Here is a 16362-nt window from a genome sequence, read left to right on the forward strand (position 1 = left end):
TGGAGAGCTTGTGTGAACGCGGCACTGAACCTCCGTTTTCCATAGGCCATAGAGTTAGTTAGTTAGTTAGACATACCGTCACTGGAAAGTGGATGCTAATATACCTTTAATAAATCCATTTTCATGCACAATAATTGACAAATAGCTTTGCACGTTAGAAGATTTAATTTTTTATTTAGAAATAATTTGTGTTGCCAACACGGACATTTTTGTTATTTTTCCCACTTTTGTTTCTAAAATGGGGTGTCTGCAAAGAAGTTCACCCCTTGCCCTTACGCAAGAGCTCGTGTTGGTTGTGTTGGTCACAGAGAAGGATCCCTTGACTGAAATGAATGAATCATGGATCCAATCCAAACAAAAAGTAGTGTATTGAGGCAACTCGTTTAAATTGAAATCGGAAAGTATTGTTATGAGTTCGCCCGGACTTCTTTTGTGCCTACAATGATAAACAAATAGAGAACAGAGTCCGATATTTACAGGGAAAAATATATTTTATACCATAAAAAATATGTTGTTTTCATTAAAAAGTATTTTTGCGTCTAATTGGATTACACTGTGAATACGTGTGCGGCGATTGGGTGCGTGAGTGTATCCCTAATATTTAGATCTTTGTGGCAATTGCTTTTAGATAATTGAATCTTATATTGTTACTTAATGAAAGTTAAATATTTTCAATTTGGAGTTTTTAGTAAAAATTAAAAAGCAACTCTCGTACATGCTTCCCCCAATAAATTCATTTATTAGGAAGTTAACCCTCATGACATGAATTTCGCTGCATTTCCTGATTATCTTACTAGAGCACAATGGAAGGCCAAATTTCCTTCCGGGGGTCTGGAATACCTCTCAGTCGAGTGGGGGTTCAGGAGTTATCCCGTGAGAAACTGTTTAAAAAATGTTCATATAAAAACTCGGTTTTTGAGGATTTTCGTGTATAATTCTCAATAATATAAGGGGATATTTTTTTTTATTTTCCCAGAAAGCTAGGGACGGGAAGCAAAGCCTCTCCATGTTACCTTTCTCTGTAACTACGGAGAAGTTCTACCATGGTTTTGAGTCATTGTAGAAATAGAAATGCGATATTTTAGGCAACAGACCATCATTGTATTTCAATATTTAGTTACCTGATATGTCGAGTCAAAACTGTAATAAAACATACCACCTCTGCTTCCCCCCCACACACACACACAAACTTCGAACACTGGAGACAACCATATTTCTCGTTTCACATTTGTGAGAAATTGCCTCTATACTAAACAGGAAGTTACTTGTGCCAAACATGAGGAAAATTTAGTACCACTCTATGTGAATATTAAAATGTTAATTATTTTTGGTTCGGTCATTAATCAATCACTATTTCTTCCTTATTAATGACAATCTTTACTTGGTTGCAGAAGACAAAGGAAGAAGAAACCACCCACACTAAAGAATGAAAAAAAAGAGAATAGGAAAAAAAAGAAAGAAGAAACAGGATTGACTAAAAAATCTTGGCCAATCCATATAATATATCCCAGTTGCCGTTCAGCGAAAAGGATATGATGTCATCAATCGTGACGTCACAAGAGCCACATACTGATCCTCAGCATTGCCGTAGGGTCCTGCAAGGTCGCGAGACTTACGAGAGAAAAAAAATATATGGGAGAATAATATATTGTACTTAGAGTGAACAGTGTTGCCACTATTTCAGTTTTCCTTATTTTTTTTAATGTGGCGAGTATTAACCCTTTTAAACCCGTGCTTTTTTCTTCAGAAAAATGACTTTCAATTAAGTAGTTATTGATTCAGTGCTGTTTGGATTAGTGATTCAGTGCAGCAAATCTGAATATTATGGTTCATGCGTCGTTCCCTTCAGAATAAAACAGGTTTTGAAATATGTTCATGATGTACAGTCTGCAACAGAAGTTGTTTCAGTTTGGTAAAACTTATGTTGGGAATAACGGTGATGTGGCTAGAACGTACAGAAAATTATATTATTTTTAATTTACTGAAAACTGTACTCAAATTGTCCTTCCATTCTGAAGTTATTTGGGAAACTAATTTCATCAACGAAAGGAAGTTTTGTCACTGACTCTACAAGAAAAGAGAAATTTTGGGTAAGATACAGAAATTGCACTTTGGTGCCCTCTTGAGCTGCCCCGGCTACAGGTACCCCACTATACTCTATCTTGAAAAATATGATATAGGCCTATACGTGATGCGAGTGCTAATTATAAGCCTAAAGTACCAATAAACAATACTGATAAGCAGTGGCGTCGGAAGTATTTTTCAGCTGGGGGGGGCAAACTGCTGTCTTGAAAATAGACACGGGAATGTAACATAGGTAAGATAATACGAATATATGTTTGTAAAATAACAATAATTTGATTTGATTTGTTAATAATAATAATAATAATAATAATAATAATAATAATAATAATAATAATAATAATAATAATAATAATAATAATAATAATAATAATAATAATAAATGAAGCTGTAAACAGTTTTGTGAGTGAAATTTCCATCTATTAGAGGCACCTTAGTTTACATATTTAGATTAATTAATCCCGTGTCAGTTTTGTGCTGGATTTTGGTCTGGTGCAGAAATTCTCAACCACTGAAATCAGAATTAAAAACATATAAAATTGTAAATTTGTACTGCTCACAATGACTGTTTGTAAGTACAAATTTTACCATTTTATATACTGGTACATATTTTTAACTGTATTGGGCATGGTCACACGGACATTATTAAAGAGAGGAAATTAAAATTATATTTTTAAAAATCTAGTTCTGGTGTTGCAGTACACTGTAATATTAGAAATTGCTATTTAGAAGTACAAACTTTGTAGCACTTTGTAGTAGAAAGTAACTTGTACATTATAAAACAGGCTACATTATTAAGTAAAAAATAAGAAAATATATTTTTTCTACCTACTTGAGTTCGTACCAGAAATAGAAAAATTGAATTTTCACTAAAGACTTCATCAAATTTATATAGAAAATTCAATTACACTAATTATCCAGAGTTATTTGTATTTTTACTACACTTACTTCAGTATATCCAGTTTGTTATTACATCCCTCTCCTCCTAATCTCCTTATATTCACTTCACTTCACACTAAGAAAGTACGACACAATTAATAAGAAATAATTCAAGTTTATATTGAATTTTAAGTGCTATTTTGTACTTTAATTAATTGGTTATGATTCGCATAATATTTTCACTTACGTAATTCTACATTTATTTCTTTTCAAAATTGACCAATAGTATATTTTCTTTCGCTTGTCTTTGATATGAATTCTCTTGCAATGGTGTTTAAGTCTGGTCGCTACACATATGCAACAACAGCAGATGAACCCATCTTTCCTGCGTCATGGACGTCCTCAAATATGTCTTTAGACGACGCAAATAGCTGAATGATCTTTCGCAAATGGTCAAGAAGCTAGCATAGTGAGAACGAAAGTCCCTAGACGAACAACTTGGTCGAGAAGGCTGCGAATAGTTGAGGTTTCAGCACTAATATTCTGATGGTCGTCAGCGACTCAGTCGTCATCAAGGTAGGTGGAAGCAGCCTGAGCTGACCTTATAATCTATCCAGGTTAAAATCCGACGAGTGAACTCCCAATTCCTGCTTCAAATATTCTCTTGAGAGAGGCCCACCAGCACATATAGCTCCTTCAGAAAGTATCTGCTAGAGTTTTATGAGTTGTTTGAGACCTGGCTGATTGAAACGACGCTGCACTTCATTCAACAAATAGTCAATGATTTCTAAGTACAATTTTGGAAGATCTGATACAAGTTCTAAGGTAGCTGCTATACAAGGATTATCAGTCTCCTCCAACCTAATTGGTGTTCTCTTTTGATCTTGATGAAGTGGGCAATTTTAAATGTAGTCTGTCTGTTTTTCCTTTGCTTCCTTGTAGATGTTTTCAAATGCACTCTCAGTTCGTAGGTTTCTCAAAGTGTCCTCTAGATAGAATCGTTGCCACTCTTTTGGCTCCAGAAGCAGAAGCTTCAGAATTTTGAAGCACTTTCGCCAGTTGTCGGCAAGGTACAAAAGCACGTATACTGACTATCAGAAAAAATATCATTCCGAATTTGTTCATTCTTCTCAAATACCCTTTTAGAATTACTTTTTGAACATCATTTGGATCACTTGTATTACTGATGATTCTTTTCCAACGTGATTTGAATTCGTTTGTAGTAGATTGAAATATGATCAGAGATTTTCGCCTAACACACCAGCGAGTAGGACAAACAGGCAGCAAATGTTTAGGATTACTTTCGTTGATAGTTTTACAGGGTTCAAGAACAATGTCGGTTGCATGATTATTGCAGTGAATGTATACAGCTTTCGGATGTTGAGTCGAAGTTATCTTCTGCACACCATTCACTCGTCCTGACATGATAGCTGCACCATCATGACAGTTCGCTTATATTTTCTGCATTCAGGTTAGGTTTCGTTAGAATATCTTTGATCGTGAATTCTGTTCCCGATTTTGTGCCATGTGGGTGATCATTTCCATAAATATATTTTGGGTTTGATGAATCAGAGCCAATACAGAACACACAGAGACAACTGTTCTTTTAAATATCAGTCGTGGAGTCGGCTATGATTGCATAAAATGGAGACTCTTTAACTTCTGCTACCAAGTCTCTCTACATTGCATGTCCCATAATCTTTAAAATTTCATTCTTTCAATCAGCACTAAGCCAGTTATCCTGTCGATTAATCCATTGGCTGAGAACAGGCACATCCATTTTTCTTTTATCCAGGAGTGACATCAAATTACCCGTACTATGCAAATGTCCACCGACCACTGCGAGCTAAATATCTAACACTACTAGTTATTATAAGCAGTGACTGTCTTCCTTATTCTTGTTTACAAACTTGGTCTGAAAGGAGAGCTGAAACAGGTGTTCTGTTTCTGAACTCATATCTTAATCCTTTCACTACCACTGGGACATTTGTGTCCCATGATACATTCTCAGAGGACCTCTGGTAATTTACCACATTTTATTGCTATAAATCGATGTTCCACTGGTAAAGAGAAGCCTGCTAATGGTTCACAGAATTCTTATTAACATTATCAAATAGACAGTAGTGGAAGTGAACGTAAACAATGAAAGTGATAATGGAACAGATGAAAGTGAGGAACAATGTGCTAGTGATAAAGCATGTACTGTAATGTACTGTATGTCTAATGATGGTTGCATGTACTGTAATTTGGAAAAGGATGCCGAAATGTAAAATATTTGTAATCATAAATACGATCCATTTGTTTTTCTGACAATATACATTTCATAATTGAAAATACAAGATGATCATTCATATCAATACCACTGGAACATATAGGTCCCACTTAAAAATATCAGAGGGATACATAATGTCCCACCCTTCCCACGTCGAAAAACGAAACGGTGGAAAATGTGTATATATATATATATATATATATATATATATATATATATATATATATATATATATACGTTTGAAAACAACTTAAAATAGCCATATATTAATGTTTCTCACTCCAAAAAAAATGGTAGTGAAACGATTAAACGTACGGAGCGACAATAGAGTTCGCATTTTTCATATGCTCTGAATTATTAATCCTACCTTATACATTTTTCCTCCTCACTATAAAACGTACAGCACTCTGCATATTGTTTGCAAGAACATTAATTTAACTTTATGGAAAATGTATTTAGACCCTAAATGTCCTGTTACTCATTTAAACTGTTATATTTTTTTTTATCTGTTTAAAATCTCGTTCGACGACTCGTTTCACATTGCAGATTTACGATTACTTAAACAACAATTTTAAAAGAATTTACAGTGTTTTGAGAATGTACACAAATGGAAATAAAGAGAATTTTCAATTCTTTTTCCTACCGTAATTCTTTCTGCCTAACATGGGGGCAGAAAAAGCACCCGGTCCCTTGTTTCAAAGAGAAAGATGAATCTGGAATAGAGAATTTTTTTTCACATTACTGTAACTAACTAAACTAACTCTATGGCCTATGGAACCCGGAGGTTCAATGCCGCGTTCACAAAAGCTCTCCACTGACTTCTATCCTTAGCTAACTGCATCCAGTTTCTACTTTGTATTCCAATCTCTGCGAGATCCATTTTAATACGGTCCTCCCATCTGCGCCTAGGTCTTCCTAATGGTCGTTTTCCGATTGGTGTTCCAGTCAAGACTTTGAAAGCGTTTCTACTTTCTTCCATTCTAGCTACATGACCCGCCCACCTAAGCCTCCTAGACTTCACGACCCTAACAATGTTGGGTAAACCATATATACTATAAAAAGCAAAATTTAGTTCATCTAATCAGTGTTGTGTGATGTTTTTACAGTTTGAAAGTGAGGGGGCAAAACGAGTATCTTGCCCCCTTTGAAAATTTCAGGAGGGGCAACTGCCTCCCTTGCCCCCCCGGTTCCGGCGCCCCTGCTGATAAGCCTTTTTCCCCTTCTACTCTTGCAAAGTGAAGAAAAAAATGTTGATACGCCCAAACAATGTGCGTGGTTTCCTTTCAAGACCAAGCTTTAAACCCTTTTAAGACTGTCGGTACTTTTTTTTAAATTACCATTTTCTTTGGTCATACATTATTTCTCCTGTATGCGTTATAGTGTCGAAGCCTATTCGCCTGACGGGACTTTCTGAATCTCCTTTCCCTTCAACATCGTTGAGCAACAATAGAAGCAAAATGTATTTTTATATAGTCTAATGTACCTTCAATTTACTATAATTTACTATCATACCAAATTATAGTAAAAACATATAACTCAGTCTTTAAAGTGTTAAGTAATGTAATCATCCTTTATCTTCGAACACAAAGCACGGAAAATACATTTCGTTATAGCGTTTACCTCTTAGGCATGAAACATAATAATAATAATAATAATAATAATAATAATAATAATAATAATAATAATAATAATAATAATAATAATAATAATAATAATAATAATAATAAAAGCACTTTAAAGCGAGTATTTAGTTTTCAGGAGATGATAGTTAATGACATGTGTGCGCGACATAGTATTTATTTCGAAGCAGGGGCGGACTTCTGGGGGGAGGGGGCGTGAGTTGTAATACTGCTACCTAAAGCTACTTTTAAGAGCTCCAGACTCTAGGATGGGTGCTGGTGGTGGGGTGATCAGTATATGTTTCGTTTTCAACTATCAAAGCAAGGATCTAAGTATATATTTATCCAGACTCCTGAGGAGCATAAGCAAATTTTGACGGGCCTGGGTCACTTGGCCCTACAAATGGGCACGAGAGAGTTCGAGCGAGTTTTGTTTGAAAATCGACTCGACTCGAAAAATTTCCTCCAACTCGACTCGAATTTGGATTGAGTTTCGAGTCGAGTCGAGCCAAGTTGAGTTAAATCCTGTGTGTAGTTTCAAATAATTTCTTCAAGTATGATACATAGACAATATAAATATTATCAATGATATTACTAGAACTTATTATTATTATAACACCGTGTATAACCATGAAAGATAGGCGGCTTGTATCTGAATACTGAAAACTAGCTGACTACCGATCTGGGTCATTGACAAGTTTTCAGGAGGCAAGGACATCGTTCACGAGATTCTGGGTTTGAGTTCCGGAGGAGCAAGTATTCGGACTCGAGCCAAAAATTGTTGAAAGTTTCATAACGTCAGTCAAACATGTTCAAAACGGATTTAAGGTTGTTAACGGCTGGAGTGGCTAGGCTCGAAGCTTTCAAGCCGAACCGAGAAGTGAGACGAGCAAATAGCTTACCCAACCGAGCCGATAGTTCACCGCCGAACCGAACCTACCTGATGGTTCACCCCAACATGAGCCGGTTCAAGCCATCGGCCCAGTTGAGCTGAGTTGAACCGCGCTGAGCCAATTGACGACCTTCTGCTTGGGCTCAAAAATTCAACCGTGCAGGTCTCAATCTTGATGGTGAGAACTGTACTATATACTTACACTGGTGCTCACGACATTTGAGACTGTCTCGTTATACAAATCTATTGTCTGTTATCGAGACGGGACGAGATACTAGTAGTGTCTTTTCTCGTGAGCAACACTGAAAGTATTCCACAGTACTGCTTACATTTTTCATGCCTTTCGTTTTCCAGTCTAATCAGGTCATGATTTCAAAACGAGTTAAAACGAGCTGAACGAGCGAGCCATGCATCAAACTCGACTCGACTCGAAGCTCGACTTCGAAATCATTGACTCGGCACGGAACTCTTCTCGAGAAAATTACCTTTGGCTCGACTTGAAACTCGAGTCGAATTCGAGTAGAGTGGAGTTTTAGCTTGACTCGTGCCCATCCTTACTTCGCCCTCAGATTCGCACCATGTGGGGTCATTATGTCATCGATGTGGCAAGTCACTTAGCATATGGGATCATATTAATTTTTAATAAACTAACAAGGTGGAGTCTTTGACAGCATAGAAATTTATCTCTAGACGATATTCGATTCCGACACGGTCGATTTGGAATCGTAATCGATTACGAACGGAGATTCACTGATCCAAAATTGAGAAATAACCCGAAGTGTCTGTGTACTTCAGTTCTGTTTGAGCTGGTCAAATGCAAGAGTAATTAATTAGAACTAAATCGTCTACTATGTGCTACTACGTTACAGAGGAAATAAAGTTGATTAAATAACTTAGTTTGAAAAGGAAGTTTTCTTTTGTATGTATAATATTACTTTCCACTTCCTATTGATTGGTTGATCGATTGATTTCATGTTGATACTCCTTGTCATCTCCCAAGCTCTCCCATACTCTTTAAACCAGCGGCGGCGAGTGGACGTTAAAAGTGGGAGCGCAAGACATGATCTCAACATATGTATATCAATGTTAGTTTTCTTGGCTGTTTCTAACACTTTGACGAAAGTTTGTATGACTACTAGTATACTACATTTTTCAGTTAAAATACCATATATTGTATTTCATATTTTATTAAGTAAATTGACAAGAGCAACGCAAGTAGGTACTAGGAGCTCCTCCGTGGCTAAGCGGTTAGCGTACGCGCCTTTGGCGTGGGAGACCCGGGTTGGATTTCCGGCGGGAGCTCGTGTGGTTCGGATTCCACGTTAATCGGTAGGTTCACGTCTCATATAGCCTCGCTGCTGAACGGGACGTTAAACTCAAAATCAACTCAAGCAAGTAGGTACTAGCCCTTTGTACTCTTAAACAACGAAAGGTAAGAAGAAATTTTTTTCCTTGTTCATGAACATCTTAATATTCTGTCTGGAAAATTGTGTGATCAGATAATTTAATAACAAATTTGCAAAACAAATATATAGAAAGGATAATATTAATCATAGTAATGAATAATGAGGCTTGTTTTGCGAAAGTTATATTGAAACTGGGCATTAATGAACAACTTATATTCTTAATTCCACACATGCCATTAAATGTATGTTACTACTATTGGAAAATGAAAGACTGCAATACTACAAACATATGTTACGACATTTAAACAAATACGCAATTGCAATATTAATTGCTTTGAATTGCAATTAAAACACAATTCCTGTAGTTTTCTTAACTCCATGGGAAGACAAATAACCAATACGTATTCAAGCAACGGCAAATATTATATTACATCATTTTTTTCTATGAACTAGTAGGCCTAACACATATAAAACCTTTAGATTTCAAAATGAAATTACATACATTAAGGAGTAATTTCAAAAACGTAGGGGGGAACTGTCACCTTTTTCCCTCTAATCGCCGCCCCTGATTTAAACCGCGATAAAAACAGGTAAAGTTATAATTAGGAGTAAATTATCTAGTTCAGGGCATAACTGCATTGCCATTTTCCATTTCGTAGCAATGGAGGTTTTGGCACTTCAAGTGAATTTGATCTCAGCTGATAAACATCTTTGAAAGTTAATTCATACATAATGTACCGTTCCCATGCCGTGCCGTAGTCCACAAAGTTTCTTTACAGATTTTGTAGAGAATTGCAGCGGACTGTGGGACGAGTTCACGATTGGTGGAGAGAATTGTAAGCAAGGAGAGAAAAAAAATTCTTTTGGTGAAACTGGAAATTTGTTATTACGATCCATAAGCAAGAAATCTGAACTTTAAAAAAAAATGATTACTTGATGATGAACACAAAAAACTAATCTATTTGAGACGTTTTTAACTCTCAAATTGCTTAACACATTATTCAAAACATAACATGTAAGTAACCAAATATCATTTAAAGAAAAAGAAAAGAAAAACATTTCAGTTTAATGTGCGTTTAAATAACAAAAAGAGTAGTTTAGCCGTTTTAACTTTCAGGATACTAATTTTATGACAGTAGTTTTCATTTCAATGTCTTAATATATACAGATGTCAATAATCTTATTATGTATGCACATATTGCAGTACGTAGTTTTCTTTTAATGAAACGATTTCACCAATTTTCAGTAAAGTAGAAAGTATCCATAAATTTGGCAAAATTCTAGTTATAGTGCACTGGTGGCTTTCCTAATTCATTGACCAAACTCTCTTCAGCGACATTGTCTTAAATCTGATTCGGTACTTCTTGCTTTTCTTCACGTTTCCACATTCACTGGAAAACCGTATCAGGAACTGATCTGCAAAACGCAAAACACAAGTGTTATAGTCTTGAAATTTGGAACACTTCTTAATACAAATACAAGAACAAGAAACACTGCGTTAAAGTAACTCATATACTAAGTCCTTCTAAAATTGGCTAAGGAATTTTGGAGTTTTTTGGAGTTACCATAATCTATGCCAAAATGCTGATTCGCATCCACCTGGCTAACTTACAATATATTTAAATAAACATTAACTATTTAGAATATACTGTCCTCGTTACTAGGCTCAATGCTGAAAGCATATAATGAACAGAAAAGAGAATCATGGCATGCATACATTTAACCATTTAAATAAGAGTCCGTCAGAAAAAATGTATACCCTCTTTGTCTTCCTGTATCAGGACACTGGCATTTTCAATTGTTCTGAAATTTAAGTATGTTGTAGTACGGTTTTTCGTCCAACAGATGTCGGCCTTGTCAATTGATTTTAATTAAATTTATGTTCTAGTATGGTTTTTCGCTCAACAGATGTCGGTACTGGCAGCATGGCTAGTAAGAAAATGGCAGGAGTACGCTTGACGTTAGAGCAGAGTAAGTACGTTTTGAAGTATTTTATCAAATTTGGGAATGCCATCGAAGTTCAGCGTCAGTGAAGAGGGGAGTTTGGTACTGAACCACCAACCTAACCTAACAATCAAACGCATTGTTGACAAGTTTGAGGTGCATGGAACAATTACAGAGACATGTGCATCGGTTCTCCATTGACACATTGACCGCTGTAGCTGCAGAGACGGCTCGTCATTCAGTTAGGTGTTTGGCCGCCAACAGCCAACATTTTGAACATCTAATGTAAACATACACTTACTTGAAGGTTTGTAACACATGTTTGAATAATAATTAAATACAATTTAGAGATATATGTTTTATTCTTAAACAGTGTATACATTTTTCTGGCGGACTCTGCATAACAATATCTTCACAAAACCCTAGCTTAGCCATGCTCGGCAGAAAGAACTGCAACCATAGATACGGAAGTAAGGGAAAAAAGGAGCCGACGCAACAGGCTACGAGAACGATTCTCATACCAAGATAACCAATATCTACTTTCCTCGTTGAGTGTGGTTTCCGATGCAATAGTCCACATTAGAAAGACAATACAATTGAGTTTAGAAAATGCAGACAAATCAGGGAAATTCCGAAAATGTCTGCAGAGGAAAATTTTTACTTAAAAAAAAATGCAGACATGTCCGCAGAAATACTGAAAGATATTTTGTATCCTGTAAAGCCCTTTTCATGTGAACAATCATGTTACACAAATATATTTTTCCATTGTTTCTCTTACCGAATAAATACTTTCTTAACTCGATAAACGTTGATGTGACAAATCAGTTAAGTAAACTTACTGCATTTTCTCTAACAAAATTTTTAGTTTTTAAAGAAGTATGACTTTACATTAGGTTACTTAGTTATTAGTAATTGTTTACCCAACTACTTAGACTTGTACTCGCACACGGAAGAGAATGCAAACTAATATTTACAGTGGAAATAGCTATTTCTTCTTGTTCTTCTCCTTCTCCTAAGTCCTTAATCTTAATTGGTTGGACGCAGCTTTCCCTTATCAAGAATCCTGAGATTCACTTGTAATTTCCATATACTTTTTTTTCCTTAGATCTTGTATTGTTTGAACTATGTATATTTCTATCTTCCTCTGGGTAACTTTTGTGTTGCCATAACCACTAGAACTACAGTTCCGCCACTGTTTCCCGGTCTGTTCAAACACACGTGTTTAATCTTGTTGACCTGAAAGCACGTACAGTTATTACTGTGATACAATTTAGCGCACCTCTTAATTTCCAAGCTCTATAACTATACTTCCACCGCTGTTACTCCTGGCCTGGCAAAACTCACTTGTTTACTTACCCTCGATAACCTGAAAGCATGTGAAATTAATGCTGTGTTCTAATTTAGTGAAAACCCCTGAATTTCTCCAACCCTATAACTATACTTTCACCGCTGTTACTCCTGGCCTGGCCCAACCCACTTGTTTACTTACCCTCGATAACCTGAAAGCAAGTGAAATTAATGCTGTGTTGCAATTTAGCGCAGACCCCTGAATTTCTCCAGCTCTATAACTATACTACCACCGCTGTTACTCCTGGCCTGGCCCAACCCACTTGCTTACTTACCCTCGCTAACCAGAAAGCACGTGAAATTAATGCTGTGCTGCAATTTAGCGAAAATCCCAGAATTTCTTCAGTTCTATAATCGTACTTTCACTAACGTTACTCCTGGCTTGGCCCAACCCACTTGTTTACCCTCGCTAACCTGAAAGCACGTGAAATTAATGCTGTGTTGCAATTTAGCGCAAACCCTAGAATTTCTCAAGCTCTCTAACTATACTTCCACCGCTGTTACTCCTGGCCTGGCCCTACCCACTTCTTTACTTACCCTCGATAACCTGAAAGCACGTGAAATTAATGCTGTTTTGCAATTTAGCGCAGATCCCTGAATTTCTCAAGCTCTATAACTATACTTTCACTAACGTTACTCCTAGTCTAGCCCAACCCACTTGTTTACCCTCGCTAACCTGAAAGCACGTGAAATTAATACTGTTTTGCAATTTAGCGCAGATCCCTGAATTTCTCAAGCTCTATAACTATACTTTCACTAACGTTACTCCTAGTCTAGCCCAACCCACTTGTTTACCCTCGCTAACCTGAAAGCACGTGAAATTAATGCTGTTTTGCAATTTAGCGCAGATCCCTGAATTTCTCAAGCTCTATAACTACACTTCCACGGCTGTTACTCATGGCCTGGCAAAACCCAATTGTTTACCCTCGCTAACCTGAAAGCACGTGAAATTAATGTTGTGTTGCAATTTAGCGCAAACCCTAGAATTTCTCCAGCTCTATGATTATATTTCCACTGCTGTTACTGTGGTGTACAAAACATTTTATTAAATATCTCTTTTAGACCTTTATTGAAAACCTTTTTAATAAAAATGTAACCCCGATTATGAATCCAGTCGCTTATCAGTAAATCCCATAATTTTAACGAAGTATTGGGATGACATCTTCAATATTTCATCCCTGTTTGTACATAGTCGCACAACTTTTCAATTAAATTTAAATCTGTGGATTTTGCAATCGAGACCAAGTAGGACAGGATTTCAGAATGTACCTACAACCACATGCATAAGCTTTGAGCCCATGGCAGTTGTTATTATGGATAATGGAAGCGTCTTCTACTTATTCAACAGATTAAGTTGTTGAACAAATGGAAATATTTGGACACTGAAAATGTCCTGAAAACATGTTGGCTGTCCAAAGGCATTGCTACAATAATATCTCCACACCACTACAGAATCTTCTCCAGCTTGAATCACAGATAGTCGAAACACTGCGATCAAAATAGGGTTTTTGGTGCGTGATTGAAATACAGACAAATTCGCGGCTCATAGAATTACACTATCACATTTTCAGTGCGCTACACTCCTTGTAGCTCTATATGCCTCAGTGATGAGTGGCTTTTATTCGTAGTGCTTAACTTCAAACATTCATTGAATGAATTTTCTTTGTGATGTTCTTTCGGGAATTGGTTAAAATAAACTTGCATTTAGTGTTGTTCACGAGAAAAGAGATTTTTCGTTTCTTTTTGATTCGCATCTAGAAAACGACACTCAAATTCGAGACAAGAGGAAACCATCGCTTCGTTTTCGAGACGAGACAATAATATTCTTCAGTATCATCGGCAACACTAGTTTACGTAAGTCATAGATCTCAAGTACTATTATTGGTTTTCGTGTTACCTCACTCATAGTATAAAAACTACTCGTTTTGGTATTCAAATTGATTTTCAGCACCACAAAACAAATAAGAATTAGATGATTTTGGTCAATTTACACTTTCATTGTTGAACAATGAATCGAAGGTTACATTATATTCTTCAGTACGTATATCTAGTATATTGTCATCAGTTTGCAGACGATCCCGTTTCTTTCTATCTTTTTTTCTATTTCCCAAATCTGATTATCCTATTCTAGACGATGGGTCTAATTTTTGTCCGATGTATTTTACAACAGGGCAATATATATGCGCGCCGACTATGTGGGTGCTCCGGAACTCCAGCACCCACACAAATGATCTTGTGGGTGCGCCGCACCTACAGCATTTTTACATAGAAAAAAAAAATAAATAAATTCTTCTCACTTGTCATTATTCAAAAAAAAAAAATATAATAAACAATTAAAACATTGAGATGGAAGTTAAAATTTCTAACCTCTAAAACATAATTGTTTGTTTCAAATGTGTTTGCGCAAAGGCAACCAAGCAACAGCCCCCCCCTTTCCTTCCCTGCCCCCGGCCTAAACAAAGGCAGTCTACACAATAAAAAAAATTGGAACTATATTATGAATAGAATCGAGCACAAAACTTTATAACAGTGTTCACAAAAGATTTTTAACTAAAAGGAAATCAACAAAAAAATATCGAGACTCCCCTGGAAACACATAACACGCTCCGTCATTGATATTCATCCACATAAATTTTGGAAAGTTGGCGCCGTTGGCTACATATGAATATTTTGTTGGTTTTTGAGAATGATTTTAACTATTTTTCGCGAATTAGATCATCTGCGATAGAGCTCTCGCAGTTTTGGTGGAAGTGTAGCTGAAGGGTTTAGCACATATTTTGAGGCGCAGATGTGTACATGGGGGAAAGGTGATGTTGAAAACAGATTTGTAGAATGAAATTTTACACATTATTATAAGGTAAAAAAAAAAAAAAAAATAGCTTTTGGAAATGAGAAACATACTATCCAGCTAAGGAAACACAAAAAAACATACATACCAACACATTAATTTAAAGGGAACAACCAGGTGCTGGCGTAAAATTGAATAAAAATCATACACGCAGCGATACTCTGACAAATTATGAAATTTATGCCTTTCGTGATTTCACTTTTAATGCTTCATATCTAAAAAGTACGACCCCTGTATGTGAACTGCGTGGGAGATCATATTCCTCAAAAGTGCACCCTGCAATGCTGTTTCCAGAAGTTGAGAGCAGGGTTGCCAAACACAAAACGATGAACATCATAAACTTAGAAACGGCAACTTTTTTTCTTTCTTTCTTTTTTTTTTTTAAGGAAATAAACCATGTCAGAACTAAATATGCTTTGGCTATTTAATTGGTTTGGAGTTAAATGTTCAATTTCAGCAGCAAGGCTATATGAGATGTTAATATTCAGCTTCATGTCGAATCCGAGCTACGTGAGCTCCAACCAGGTATAACAATGCTTTGTTTACAAATTACCTTTGCTGACATAGAACAGGGATATTGAATCATAAATATTTTTATTAATGAGTTTTTTTTTTTTATCTGGAAAAGATAAGGCTTATTCTCCTCCAACGAGAAAATGAATTGCTGTTGCCTTTGCTATGTGGAATCCCCTGGCTCCTGATGGTTCCCAACCCCCGAGTTATTGCCACTTTGAACGATTCGTTTTCACATTTCAACTATTGCGAACGCCTGACAGAGCTCTACCCAGGACTTATCACCGTCTTTATTGCTAAGATGCATTCTAGACTCCAAGTAGATTTTGCAGTGGACAATTACCTTGTGCGTGGGTTTTCTCGGAGCTCTCTTGTTTCCTCCTACTTTATTAATTCCACCATTTCATTAATTTCTCATCATCACATTGTCTTTTAGCCTAGCCTGCATAAGCGTGGGACGTAAAACTTAACGATTTCATTTCTTTTTTTGCAATCTAACTTTTTTGGTCGCTGATAGAACACTTTAGGACATTTTTGGATTTTTTTTCAAGTGCAAAGGA

Source organism: Thermobia domestica, chromosome 14 (assembly GCF_964235325.1).
Source record: "Thermobia domestica chromosome 14, izTheDome1.hap1.1, whole genome shotgun sequence".
Lineage (NCBI taxonomy): Eukaryota > Metazoa > Arthropoda > Insecta > Zygentoma > Lepismatidae > Thermobia > Thermobia domestica.